The following is a 14,989-nucleotide window of genomic DNA, read 5'->3' on the forward strand; positions in this document are numbered from 1 at the left end:
TTCTGGCTTCCTGAGAACACACATCTTCCCTATTGGTAAGATTTCTCTGGTAGTCGTTGAGATATTGAAATTGCTCATTTCAAAATTTATACTTAACAAAAAATTCAAGTTCAAACTACGCAGAACAGTTTGACACTTATAGATGCTATTTGGCTTTCCTCAATTAAAAGATAGCTAAATTAAAAATGCACATTGTATAAAATCATCAAAACCAATAGGAATCACATTTTCTAAAATTGATAGTGTAACCAGAGTGGCTTTTCAGATGATCTACCATTTTCATAACTGATTTAATTAGTAATTTCCTGCATCTAATGACTTTATAATTAAACCATAATGGCACATACAAGCTTATGTATATTCATGGGGATTAGTTACAACAAAACAAACTATAATTAACTATAAATTGTAAATTTACTTTCATTTATGTAAAATTTTCTTCTATATAATATATTTTTTTAAAAAATAGAACAAAATAATAAATACATGACACTTCATCAATGAATAAACTATAGAATGGATATCCTATTTTTATTTTGTTTGCTTTTTTCATTCTACACTCTTTTAGACTGAAATATCTTAGTTTATATAATTACTTAATATAATTAATATAATTACATTACTGTATTTTTATAATAAGTTCATAGATAAAGTTTCCTACTGTGCATGCAAAACAAATAAATATAAATCTTGAATGGTAAAATACATAAAATCAATTTTAATTCTATAGTATACACTTTATAGGTATACATGTATATCTTCTACTTGGTTCTACAATATTTAACATTAAATTTTCTTTGAATTCATCAAATTATACATAATATTGTATTTCAAATTCAAAATGTATAATTGCAATAAAATACATTATTTTGGCATGTAGTCCCTTTGATTAATTTTTTAATTTATAAGTAATTAGTTTTATTATTTAAATAAATAATTAAATATAACTTCCTTTACTTAAGTTATTTCTTATAGTAATAGAAAATAGACATCTCCATATTAAGTATTTATTTTAACCACTTAAATAGCTAAGAAAAGTAAAACCAGGATAATTATGTAGAAAAGAGCAATTACTGTGAGGTTAAGGAAATTAAAACACGTAGATAGATTATTAGAAGGCAGTTAAATCAGCAAATAAATAACACGTAGACACAAACCAATTCGGATACAGATACATACATAGATAAACCAAAAGTCAAACCCACAGCCATCTACATTATTTTCATATCTTGCACCGGCCACTGTTTCCTTTCCCCAGTGATTTCTGTTGCTCATCCCCCTGAAGTGGGGTGTGTGTCGTTATGTGTCCATCATCTCGTGATCAGTTCCCCCTTCTTCCCCACCTCTCCCCACCTTCCCCCTACCCCTCTGGTATTGTTAATCCCATTTCTGTTCCTGGATTCTGAGTGTTATGGACTCATCTCTTAGTTGTACCTATGCACATGCTCCTGTCTCACCTGCAGTGCGGTCATGATAGTGGTGTGGTGAGAAGCCTCCAGGGAACCAAAGAATATTGAGTGTTTCATTAGTGCTTTAATGCACCCTGATTGAGTCATTCCCTTCCCTGTGACCCCTCTGTGAGAGGACGTCCCATTGTCGATAGGTGGGCTGTGGGTCTCTGTCTGGATCCCCTCTTTCTCAACAATGTTTCGTTTGTTTGTTTGTTTGTTTGTTTGTTTGTTTGTTTGGGGTCTTATGATGCTTGCTACCTGGTCCTGGCAACAGCTCATGATCACACAGGCTTGTGTGCTTCATCCAATCCTTGTTGCTTCCCTGCTAAATGGTCGCTTGTTTATCTTTAAGCTTTTAAGACCCCAGATGCAATATCTTTTGATAGCTGGCACCATTCGCTTTCTTCACCACATTTGCTTATGCACCCATTTTGTCTTCAGCGATTGTGCAGGGAGGGATAGCATCACAGAATTCCAGGTTGTTAGAACAAAGTGTTCTTGTATTGATGGAGGGAATGAGCAGAGGCCCGAAGTCTGTCCACTAACTCAGTGTATTATTATATAAATATATGTACATAGGCCACTACCTCTATTTTTATGAACTAATGTTATTTACATATATACACACCTATATCCATAGATTTGTTTCCTAGAAAGTCCTTATGTTTTCTTTTACCTTCCTCCTGGCCCACCATCATACTTGCCCTACTTCCACCACTTAATAATTTCTCTAAGCCAGATTGTAGTTGCTCCAACACTCCCAGGATATCTATGTCCTCCTTGTTGTTGATTTTAATTCCCTAGTTGTTTCCCTGCCGATGGCATTGTTTGCTGACCACTCCCTTCCACCACCTCCTTCTCTCCCAAGTCCCTCGGAGACTATTGATCCCATTGCTTTCTCCTCAAGCTTGCTTCCCATGCCTATCTTATATAAGTAGGCAACCAGCATTAGCAGAGATCAAACAGAAAGAAAACAAAAGATAGAAAGAAAAACAAACATATGTAACTCCAGGTCTGTCTGTTGACCTTTATGACTGTCTCCTAGCTGGTCCTGGGGGAATTCTGGGAGCTGGCCCTACTAGCTTGAAGTCCATTTAGGGGATTCTTCAGGGGCTTTGTGGCTTGGCTTTGCTCTTGTTGCTGAGCTGCTGTGTATCCCCAGCATTGTCCTCTGTTGCAGTATGATCCAGTGAGGGAATATCATGTCTCAAACAGTTGTTGGACCTACAGTCCTCTCTGTGCCTTGTCAAGTCTGTGTGTGGTGTGCCGATGTGGGTTCTGAGTGTCCCTTTCTCTTTTTATTTCTTGGTTTGTTTTTGTGTGGGCATGGCATGCTAATGATTTTATTTATGGGTTTCCTGTTCTTTTCCATTGTCCAGAGTATCTGTCATTCTATCAGTAACATGTTGTTTTGACCACTGTGGCTGTATAGTAGGTGTTAAAGTCAGGTAAAGCAAGCTTTCTGACTTTGTCCTTCTTATTGAGGAGTTCTCTGCTAATTCTCAACTTCTTCTCTCTCCATATGAATTTGGTGGTCAGTTTTTCCAATTCTTTGAAGAAGGTCATTGATATTTGAATCGGGATAGAGTTAAACTTATATAGTGCCATGGGTAAGATTGACATCTTTACTATATTGAGTCTTCTGATCCATGACCATGGGATATTCTTCCATTTGTGGATTTCAATTTTGTTTTTCTGTAGTATGGTCCTATAGTTTTCCTTGCATAAGTTGTTTGTTTTTAAGGTTAAATATATCCTCAAATATTTCAATTTGTTCTTGGCTATTTTGAAGGTCACTGCCTTCTTGAGCTCCTCTTCCCTGGTCTTTTCCGAAGAGTATAGCATATCAATAGACTTCAGTTCATTGATTTTGTGTCTTGTCACTCTTCAATCTTCCTCTATTGCTGTCAGTACTCTTGTGTTAGAACTTTGGTAATTTTCAATGTACAGAATCATGCCATCTGTAAATAGTGATAGTTTCACCTCCTCCTCTCCTATTTGGATACTTTAATGCTCTTCTGCTGTCTTATTTTGTTAGCTAGTACCTCCAGTATGATGTTGAATAGAAGTGGGGAAAGGGGCATTCTTGTCTAATCCCATTTTTCAGTGGGATTGTTTTAATCTTTTCTCCATTGACTATGATGTTGGATTTTCATTAAGAGGTTGTATTAACTTGAGGAATTTCCCTTTTATGCCTACCTTCTTGAGTGATTTAATTAGGAAAGGGTGTTGGATGTTGTCAACTGCTTTTTCTGCATCTATCAATATTATCACGTGATTCATATACTTTTCCTTCTCAATGTGGTGTATAATATTGATAAGATTTCTGGATGTTAAACCATCCCTGCAACCCTTGGATGAGTCCTACCTGATCATGGTGGATGATATGTTTTATATACTTTTGTATTTTATTGGCCAATATTTTCTTTTGAGTTTTTGCATTCATGCTCATTGGAGATACCGGTCGATAGTTCTCTATTCCTGTAGGATCCTTGCCCTGTTTGGGTATCAAAGTTATACTGACTTTGTAGAATGAGTTTGGGAGTTTGCCATCCTTTTCTGTGGTCTGAAATAATCTGTGGAGGATCAGTGTCAACTCTTCCCTGAATAGTTGGTAGAATTCTCCTGTGAAGCCAACTGGTCTGGTAGATTTTTTTGTTGGTTGTATCTTGATAACCATATCTATTTATTCATTTTCTATGGGTCTGTTGAGGCTCTTGACCTCTATCGAGGACAATCTAGGGATAGGTTGTTTTTCCAAGTATTGTCCATGTCTTCCATGTTGTTGAATTCATCAGAATACAGACTTCTATAGTACTTTGTGGTTACCCTTTGACTCTCGTTGGGGTCTGCTGTGATTCTCACTGCTTCGTCCCTCATCCTGGCTATTGATGTTTGCTCCTTCTTTCAAGGGAATAAATATTTTTTTTTTAATTGACAACAGGAGAAGCACAAGAGGAAATATTATCCTCTTTTGAAATGTTATTTTATTTTGTACTTAAGTACAAAAAGTATATAAAACGTAACAGGAAAAAATAAATTGAGGTGTCTTGATGGAAAACAAAAGAGCATTGCCTTCTTGTCTAAAGATCTCCTGATATGTTGTTAGTTTTGCACTTTAGATATCAAATTAAGATACTTAGATTGAAACAAAAGTTGATACCCTGTATAGTTAAGCCATAGTTAACTTCATGCATATCCAGAAATAAGAGATTTTCTAGTCTTATCCTAACTATTGGCTATACAACATATGCTGATAGAGCAAAATGCAAGCTTTTATCATTGGACAACAAGAGCAGAATGGGTGAATGAATGCAACTTACCTCCAAGTAGCCTGAAAGGAGGTGGAAAAATAAATACAAAGAATATGGAATGCTTTGCGAAATTGCATGTCATCCTTGCACAAGGACCATGCTAATCTTCTCTGTATCGTTCCAATTTTAGTGTCTGTGTAGCCAATGCAAGCACAGGATATGAATCTTTAAGGGATTAAAGAGTCTCTTCTTTCATGCTCCAATCAACGTATGCATTTGAACAGGATACCTTGCAATTAGCAACCCGATTTCAATCCCACTGTTAGTCTGAGTACTGTAGAGAAACAAATCCACAGAAACTCATTTATAAGAAAGAGTTTTATATAAAGGTTAAGTGCACATCAAGAAAACATCCCAACCCAGTGCTGCCCAAGCCCACAAGTCTAACATTAACCCATATGCCCAACACCAATCCACAACATCCTCCTCCATCTCACAAAATACACTCAAGGATGCCGACTGCAGGAGGAAAGTGAAGTCAGTGAGCATGCAAGCATCTGTGTTAGACAGGGTTCTCTAGAGAGACTAAACCAGATTGCTAATAATTATATCTACATATATTTATATAGATAAATAGAGAGATGACACAAGAAATAAACAGCTAAATTATAAAGCAGTTATACAGAAAGACAGATATATAACACAAGAAATAAACAGTTAAATTATAAAACAGTACAAATGGCTCAGTGCAATTCAAACGTGTTAGAGAGTTGTGAGACACTGGAAGTCCTTCAAGTCTTAAGGGCTGCCAGGTAGTCCTCTGTGGAGAGATTCAGATTCTCCGGGCACCAGAAGCCAACAGCAAGGCAGGTCACCAACAGGCAGCCAGGTCACCAACAGTCAGTCCCCAGCTCAAGAGATGTAAATGTCATTTGTATGGTGAAGCAGGTTTTGAAGGAACCTCAGATTACAGCAACACAGTCCACAGGTTAGGTGTCCCACAGGTAGTGTAGCTTGCAAATTGAGGCACAGAACAAGCAAGGCAGCTGCACACAGGTCACATGATCAAAGAGCAAGAGACAAGCAAGTTGAGGCTCACCTAGTCATTTATCTCTCCGCCCTTCAATTAATCCCACATGTGTTTATCAGCCAGGCTGGCACAATAAACTAACTACCTCAGCATGTCAGCGCTGACAGGGGTCTCCACACGGCTGCTCCAGCACCCAGGGCTGCATCAGGGTAGGGCCATGCTGCTTCTCCTCAGGGATGTCTTGCAGGAAGTGAACCTTGCAAGCTGAAGCAGGGAACTGGCTAAGGCAGCTACACCCTGGTCTGACCATCAGAGAGCAAGAGACCTGAGAACTCAATAGGCTAGGCTGACCGAGTCATTTATCCCTCCACCCTTCAATTAATCCCACATGTGTTTATTGGCCAGGTTGGCACAATAAGCTAACTCACCCACAGTATCACCACACCTGATTAGGCATATGTGTGTATTTATATATATATACACATACACATATATTATGATACATATACACACATACATGTATGCATATATGTGTATATATAATAAACTGTCACAAATACTTGTTATTTGTTGTTAGCTGCAGTTAAGTGGGTTCCAACTTATAATGGCCATTTTTTAACCAAAGAAACACTGCCTGCATCATCTGTATAATTATTATGTCTGAGCCAACTGTTGTTCCCCTGTGTTACTCCTTCTTGTAGAGGGCCTTCCTCTGATTCGATGTCTCTCTTACTTATAAAGCATGATGTCCTTCTTCAGAGACTAGTCTCTCCTGGAACATGTCTAAAACACATGAGGTGAAGTCTTGCCATCCTTGACACTAAGGAGAATTTCTAGTTGTACTTTTTCCAAGACAGATTTGTTTGTTCCTTTGGCAGTCCATGGTACTTTCAATATTCTCCCAAACACCATAATGAAAAGGCATCAATTCTTCTCTAGCCGTCCTTATTCAATGTCCTACTTTGATAAAATATGAAGTTATTGGAAACACTGTACCTATAAGTTAAGCAATTTTGGTCTTTAAGTAACATCCTGGCAGATGATTGCTATACCAAGGTTAGAGAACTGGTGATTATTGGACTTTGCTTTGCTCTGGACTTTATTGCCTTGAGCATGCCCAATGAATGGTGACTTCAGACCAACTCATATTTTCTCTTTTCACATTCTCTGCATTTTTGGTGACACATATTAGTCTACGAAGCATGATTCTGCCTTTGTAAATGGCATTTCCATATGTCTAATCCTCATGGCTTGTGTAACTAACATTTAGCCACCAAAATTTCAAAGTTGTAGAAGTTAACCATTCAAGTGTTGTAGTCTTATAAGATGGCCTACAGAAGTCCCATGGAGATGGATTCTGCTGTAGTCCAATAAAATATAATGTTATCTATAAAGTGAAATGGGAACATTATATAAAGTATGGATATAATATAGTAATCCTAATATAAGATAGATCAGTTCTTGTGGCATCACCTTATCATATGTGCTGTCATGAAGAGATCACCTGAGGTACAGATACTATAGCAATGTGTAGGGAAGAAATCTGGTGGTGCCAAACTATCAGGAAAAAACAATAGTGCCTGGGGTCTTAAAGGGCTCGTCTAAAAGCAAGCAGCCATCTAAGTCCACACAGAAGAAGCACACCAGCATGTATGAGTCAAGGATCGCAAGTAATACAATTTAAGCATGGAAAAGGAAATGGTACCAGGGCCTAAATTATAAACAACTGCATTGTATAATTCTATGGGTGATAGTGGGATCCCAAAATCCATTTGTGGCATCCCTAATGTGCATTAAGTCCACAATGCATCCCACTGACAATAAGGTGAAGAGACTTAATATGAGACAATTAGCATTGTAAGGTTGACTTCAGCAACTGCAATTAGGTCAAAATGTGACACCTTGTCATTATATCTCCCTTTGGATCCATTTTTAATTTATTCCAGTGTTTTAAATATTGTCTACTTTCTTTTCTGTTGATTTTTTTTTCGTATTTGGTCATTATTACTGGAATATTAATATTGGAGTTTTTCTGTCTTTCTGTAATGTGCTTTTTTGTATCAGGAAGTCTGATGGGCAGACCCATGAAATTAATAAATGGATTAACAATTACCTGTGGACACATAAGGGGCATAGGGGAAAAATCAGGAGTCAACAGAAATGATTTCAAGATGGAAGAAAATGTTCCAAAGTTTATTTTGTTGATGAATAGACAACTCTTCTTAATATAGTTGAACCAATAAATTATATGATATATTAATTATAGCTCAATAATATTTTTTAGCTCAATAATATTTTTAAAGAGGTCTTGTGTAACAGATTTACCTAACAGAATGTGTCATTTTGTCTCTTAACTGCCACTTACATGGACATTGATTTGGATCCAAGAAAGACAAAATCCTTGACTGCAAACTTTGGTCAAGTTGTGAGGATTTGGGCTTTCTTTACATTAAATTATAATACACAGTGAAGGCTTATATTAGTCTAGGTACTTTAGAGAAACAAATCCACAGCAACTTATGTATAAGAGAGTTTTATGTGAAGAAAGTGTGCATCACAAAACATCCCAACCCAATGCTGCCCAAGCCCACAGGTCGAACATTAACTCATTAACCCAACACCAGTCCACAAAGTCCTCCACCTCACAAAACAGAGGCAATGATGCCGACTGCAGAAGGAAAGCTGAGTCAGTGAATGAATAAGCATCTCAGCACTAGCAGGGATCTCCACACAGCTGCTCCAGCACCCATGGGGTGCTGCATCGGGATAAGTCCATGTGGCTTCTCCTTGGGGATGTCTTGTAGGAAGTAAATCTTGCAAGCTGAAGCAGGGAACTGCTAAGGCAGCTGCACTCTGGTGCGACCATCACAAAGCAAGAGACCCGAGAACTAGAAAGGCAAGGCTCACCACCCATTTATCCCTCTGCCTTTCAATTAGCCCCACATGTCATTATCGGCCAGGTTGGCACAATTAACTAACTCAAGGCTGAAAAAGCTGATCATATCAGCAAGTCCTTCAAGTCCTCTTCACTTTCAGCATATACTTACAGGGGGTTGTACTTTATTCCGATCTATAAAGATGATTTAAATGTAAAAACATAGTGAATTCCTTAAGAGCATTATAAAAAGTCAGAACTATGGATTTTCTTTATTATTTTTCTTGTTGAGTGCCTTCAAATTTGGGCTCATCTAGGCATCCTATGAGCAACAGAAGGAAATATTGCTCAGGAATTCACTATTCTCAATTTTTGGGGTATATTTGAGCTCACTGTTGTACACATTGTGTCAATCCATTTCTCTAAAGGTCTTCCTCTTTTTCACTGACTCAAACCCCCCGCCCCCTTTTTTTAACCACTCATTATGTTCTTTTCCAGGAACCAGTCTTCCCTGATCCCATGTCCACAGTACTTGATATAAAGTCACATAAAGCCCAGCCATCCTCACTTCTCAGGAATGTGCTTGTTGCACTTCCTTCAAGACAGATTTGTATTTTTGCTCCTCTGATAGTTTGTGATACTTTCAATATTCTTGACAAACATAATTTAAATGCATCAATTATTCGACAGTATTTTAAAAATTGACTTTCACATGCATATGAGGAATTTGAAAATATCATGACCTGAGTCAGTAACATTTTAATCTTCATTGTGACATCTTGGGTCTTGTACAGCTGATTTTCCCACAGAAATAAAACGTTTGATTTTTTTTCTTTTTTTTTTTCAATGCCTGATTGTTGCTTCCATGAGCTTTAATTGTGGATTCAAGTAAAACAAAAAGAAACCTTGACAACTTCAATACTTTCTCCATTTTATGATGCTATGGCAGTTACATAATCGCCTGTTAGCTTGAATGAAGGGGTGTAGCCTAGCCTGTCAAGGCACAGCCTATCATGTCTCTGGTGGGCGTGGATTTTTCCTCAGGGTTCTGGGAACTCCTGTTTTCCTCTCTGGAGGCGGGATATACACTTTCTCTGTTTCAGATTCCTGAGGACAAGCCAGATGTAGCTACACTGATGGAGCCAGAACCCTGGAGCTGGGGGAGCTGTGTGGGGACCCATAGCCAGTGCTGAGATGCTTCCACTGCCACTGAAACTACAAGACTTTCTACCCACTGGCCTGTGATCTGCCTACATTTGACATTATAGCATGGGTTACAAGAGTCTGAAGAGGATTTTTTAGACTGGTGTTAGACATATGAGCTAATATAGTACTTATGGACTTGGTTTGGACTGGGCAGGGATGTTTTCTCAATATACAATCACTCTTTTTAAACAAAGCTCTTTCTATACACATATGAGTGTCTATGAATCTTTTTCTAGTCAATCCAGACTAACGCAGAAGCTCTTGTGATGGTTCTGGCTGTGATCACTCCAATGATGAGGATTTGGGTTTTCTTTACATTGAGTTCGAATTCTTCCTGAAGGGTACAGTTTTTGATCTTTGATTTTACCAAACAAAGTCATGTCATCGACATACTACAGGCTGTTTATAAGCCCTGTCCAAGACCGATGCCTTATTCTTCTTAATATAGTCCATATTCTTTGATTATTTGCTGAGCATGAAGGTTTATTAAATAGGGAAATGAAGAACCCTTCACTTTGCACCTGAGGGTCCTTCATGTGGGTCCAGAGGGAGTGGGGCAAACAGAACAAAGGAAGACTGCGAGTTTACAATCAGGATAGGTGTGTGGCAGATTGTCTTTTCTCATCACACTTATTCAGTCTGCGTGCTGAGCAAACAATCAGAGGATGGATTATATGAAGAATCATGCAGATGCAACAACCTCGCTTGCTTAAAGTGAGGAGGATTGAAGCACTTGATAAATATCAAGGATTTCAGACTTCTGTATGGGTTACAAATTAATGTAAATAAGACCAAAACCCTCACACCTTGACCAATGAGTATTCATGGAATCAGCAGTCAAGTAATAAAATGATCATTCCATTGGTAGATCTACTGTACAATACCTCTTCAGATTCTTGAAAAACAAACATGCTACTCTGAGGACTCAGCTACTCCTGAACTGAGTGATGCTACTTTCAATTGCTGCTTATATATGTGAAAATTGGACAGTCAATAAGGAAGACCAAAGATAATTGATGCATCTAAATTATAGTATAGTATTATAGCATAATACTCAAGTATTATGCTCAAAGAACAAACAAATCCTCCTTAAAAGTAATCAACCAGATTCCTCCTTAGAGTCTAGGATGAAGAGATTTCATCTCATGCACTTTGGACCTGTTGTCAGGAGAGATCAGACCCTGGCGAAGGAAGTCATGTTTGGTACAGTAGAGGGCCAGCAACAATGAGAAATGTCCTCAGCAAGATGGACTGACACAACAGCCTCAACACTGAGCTCAAACCCAAGAACCATTGTGAGGATAGTATACAATTGGGCAGTGTTTTGGTCTGATGTTCATCTGGTCATTGTGAGTTGAATGTACTCAATGATATCTAACAACAACAACAAATGACTGTGAATGCTGGAAAATGAATATGGAAGATAAAAATAATGTATGCATTTGAATCATGGTGCTGATAAAGAAATTTGACAGCATAATGGACTACCATAAGAACAAATGAACCTCTTTTGGAAGAAGTAAGTCATATGTTTCATAAAGGGAGGATGGGGAGATTTCATCGCAAATGCTTTGAACATATTATCAGAAGAAATCAGTATCTGAAAAAAGCATCATGCTTGCTAAGGAAGATGTCTAACGAAACAGGAAAGACACTCAACCGCATGGACTGACACACCTACAACAATGGGCTCAAGTCCAGTACAATTCTAGGATGGTACAGGACCTGGGTGTGTTTCCTTCTGTTGGGTCACTGTCAGTAAAAATTAACTTGACGGTACCTAACATCAACATGAAATAAAAATGGAGCCAATATTGAAGGATAATGGGATGGTTTATAGAAGTTAAATAATGGTGTTAGACCAGGTTTGGATATAGGGGAAACCATGAGAGATTCTATCTACATAATGAAACTTTTTTCAATCTAGGTCTACTTTGAAAAGAGTCTTTAGAATTCTAAAGGCTTTAAATTATTAAAGTTATATTAGAGGAAAGAGTTACAGCATGCTAGGTCTAGAGCCTTAACATTATCCCACCTGTGATATCTAATATCCTTCCATCCTGTGATTAAACAAAATGGTCACAATACTCTTCAAAAATCTGGCAACTCATTTTACCAAAAGAGAATTAGAAGTATACTCGGTGCTTACATTATGTCTTGGAGGAAAGCTATCTAACAAGGATAATTCACATTGAACAATTTGTTGCCAAAGAAATATTCTTTTGTTTTATTGTAAAACTCAAATTGTATGGTTCATCTCCTACTAAAGCAACCATTGATTTCAGTCACGGTGGAGTGATGTCCACTTAATTATAAGTCAAATGCTCCTACTTTGCATTTTTATTTGAGCAATAAGGTGTCAACAAATTAGGATGAGCATTAATTTATTAAAATATAAAGAAAAGTAGAGTGAAAAAATATGGTGGAGAAGAGAATTAGCAGCTTACTGACTAAGTACCTGACAATATTATATATAAACCTTGAATATGAAGTAATTTTTTGGTAGAAATAATTGAGAGGGATTTTAACCTGAAAGAATTTTTCTATTATCTTTCAAATTTATTTACAAATGATATTTATTTGTAAACATATTTGCTTTTACAAATGATAAATTTTATTGATTAAACATAGAAGTATCAACCGGTCCAGATTTTTTTATTTAGAAAATTAAATAGCATTAGACAGTGTTTTGTGATTTATTCTGGCAAAAATAGAGAAACTTTGAAATGCATTGGCTATTTTTAAAAATCTTGTTTTATGTAATTAACAAATTTCAGTGCTGTTAGTTTTACTGAATTGTAAATAGCATCTCTCTTCCTATAGGGCTCTATACTTCATTCATAGATTTATTATTTTCTCCATTTCTTCAAAACTCAGGCTATTTTAAGTGGATGGGAAAAATATTTTGAGGGCAAAAACTATATAGCTATGTCTTCATTTTGAGCATGACTATATAATACATTTTTAGTTGTTTTTATCCTTTTGGGAGATTATTTAGTTACAGAGAATATTTTAATTTTTAAAGTGTGAGCTTCTAAAATCCACAGTAGGCACTTGAGGTACTGAAATAAAAGGGTGATATTTCCTTACTCTGGATTTTGAATTTAAAATGACTCACCTTATCAATTGAGGGGTAAATTTAAGTAAAATGAGAGAAACATGATAAAAAGATCACTCCAAGTATATATCACTTAAATAATAAAGCATAATAAAGTAAAAGTATTCTAACACATCTGAGGGTAAGACAAGAAGTATTCTGACAATTTCATAGAAAAGTATATTTAAGAGAAGCTTCAAAAATATAGCTAATGTTTCTTAATATAATTTTCATATGGGTCTACACACGTTTAAGAAAATATTGCCAACTCTTTAATGCTTTCCCAAAGAATTCTGCACTATAATTTACACAACATCAAAATGCCAAATTTGGAATTTTCAAAAAGAACTCAAATCCTGTACTTTTTCAGTGTCATTGAGATTGGAGAACATAAAGAAAGTCAAACGGTGCAACGATCAGAGTAGGACAAAAGGGTAAGGCTTCCCCAATTTCCCTCTGAAATTTTCGTAGGACAACCCTTGCTGTGATGGGATAATTTTTTCTTCGTGCAAATTTTCTGACATTTTCCCACCAATGCTTTTGTCATTTTTCTGAAAACTTCTTCACTGTAATCCTCTGGACCAACCTGTGTCCCATTAAATTGTTTTTCAAAAGTACTCCTTTGTAATCCCCAACAATAGTTGGATAATCTGAGCGGATCTCTTTTGTAATGTCCAGCAGCAGAATGCTCCATTTTAAAGGTATGCTAGTGGGACAGAGACAAGTTTATTACCAAGAGAGCATGCCCACAGGCATGTACTGATCCTAGAGAAATGTTTAAGCATGCTTTGTTTGGACTAAACCCATACAGGTCTGAACTATCACCTGAGAAGCAACACTGTTTCAATTGCTTTCATGTAAGAAGCCTTTTCATATGAGTATAAACTGGGTACCACATGCTTAAAAGTCTCTTTATTTTCAAATTTGTGTTTCATTTATTCATCACTTATTCAATGTATAAATATTTAACAATCACCTGTTTCAGGTGTTTGTGAACAGTGCTGATAAGCCATAAAGAAAAACGCCCCTTCTTTTATTGGCAAAGTAAAGAGCATACCACAAATAAATCAAAGCAGTAACAATAAAATCAAATGTCAGAGTTCCGTGTAATGTAGCAACATAAAGCATATAGGTATAGAATATCCTGGAAGAAAGAACATGGTAGGAATCTAATGTAGAGACCTGATTAAAGAATTCATTTCTGAAATTCTTTTTTTAATCATTTCATTGGGGGCTCATACAACTCTTATCACAATCCACACATACATCAATTGTGTAAAGCACATTTGTACATTCATTGCCCTCATCATTCTCAAAGTATTTGCTCTCCACATACGGCCCTAGCGTCAGCTCCTCATTTTTCTCCTGTCCGCTACCCACTCCTTCATGAACCCTTTATAATTTATAAATTATTATTTTGCCATATCTTACACTGTCCAATGTCTCCCTTAACCCACTTTTCTGTTGTCTGTCCCCCAGGGAGGAGGTTTTATGTTGATCCTTAAAATCGGTTCCCCCTCTATAACCTACCCTCCTTTTACCCTCCCAGAATTGTCACTCACACCACTGGTCCTGAAGGAATCATCCGCCCTGGATTCCCTGCATTTCTAGTTCCTATCTGTACCAGTGTATAGCCTCTGGTCTAGCCAGATTTGTAAAGTAGAATTGGGATCATGATAGTAGGGGGGCGGAGGAAGCATTTAGGAACTAGAGGAAAGTTGTATGTTTCATCGTTGCTACACTGCACCCTGACTGGCTCATTTCCTCCCCGCCACCCTTCTGTAAGGGAATGTTCAGTTGCCTACAGATGGATTTGGGGTCCCCACTCTGCATTCCCCTTCAGTCATGTCTGAAATTATTTTTAAGCATTGTTTTAAACAATGAAGATTTGTTTTAAAAACTTAGAGTAGAGACATTCCAAATATAAAAATCAGTATGTGAAAATGCCCATAGACAACAATTAGCTTGCTGTGTTTGAAAACAGGCCATGAGTTTGGAGCAGAAGGAGCAAGGAGTTTTGTAAATTACAAAGCTTAAGAGACGGTTAAGAGAAGACGAACCACCTTGTATCAGGTA

The 14,989-nt window shown here is 37.1% G+C and overlaps 1 non-coding gene across 1 annotated transcript; it reads right to left on the reverse strand.

Moving 5' to 3' along the window:
- Positions 1–4,812: 4,812 nt before the first annotated feature.
- Positions 4,813–4,919, reverse strand: LOC115873274. The gene has a single exon (XR_004048321.1). It is a non-coding gene; the product is annotated as a U6 spliceosomal RNA (small nuclear RNA).
- Positions 4,920–14,989: the final 10,070 nt, after the last annotated feature.

Source organism: Echinops telfairi, unplaced genomic scaffold, assembly GCF_000313985.2.
Source record: "Echinops telfairi isolate 266 unplaced genomic scaffold, ASM31398v2 ScPeMD7_7467;HRSCAF=8505_1, whole genome shotgun sequence".
Classification (NCBI taxonomy): Eukaryota; Metazoa; Chordata; class Mammalia; order Afrosoricida; family Tenrecidae; genus Echinops; species Echinops telfairi.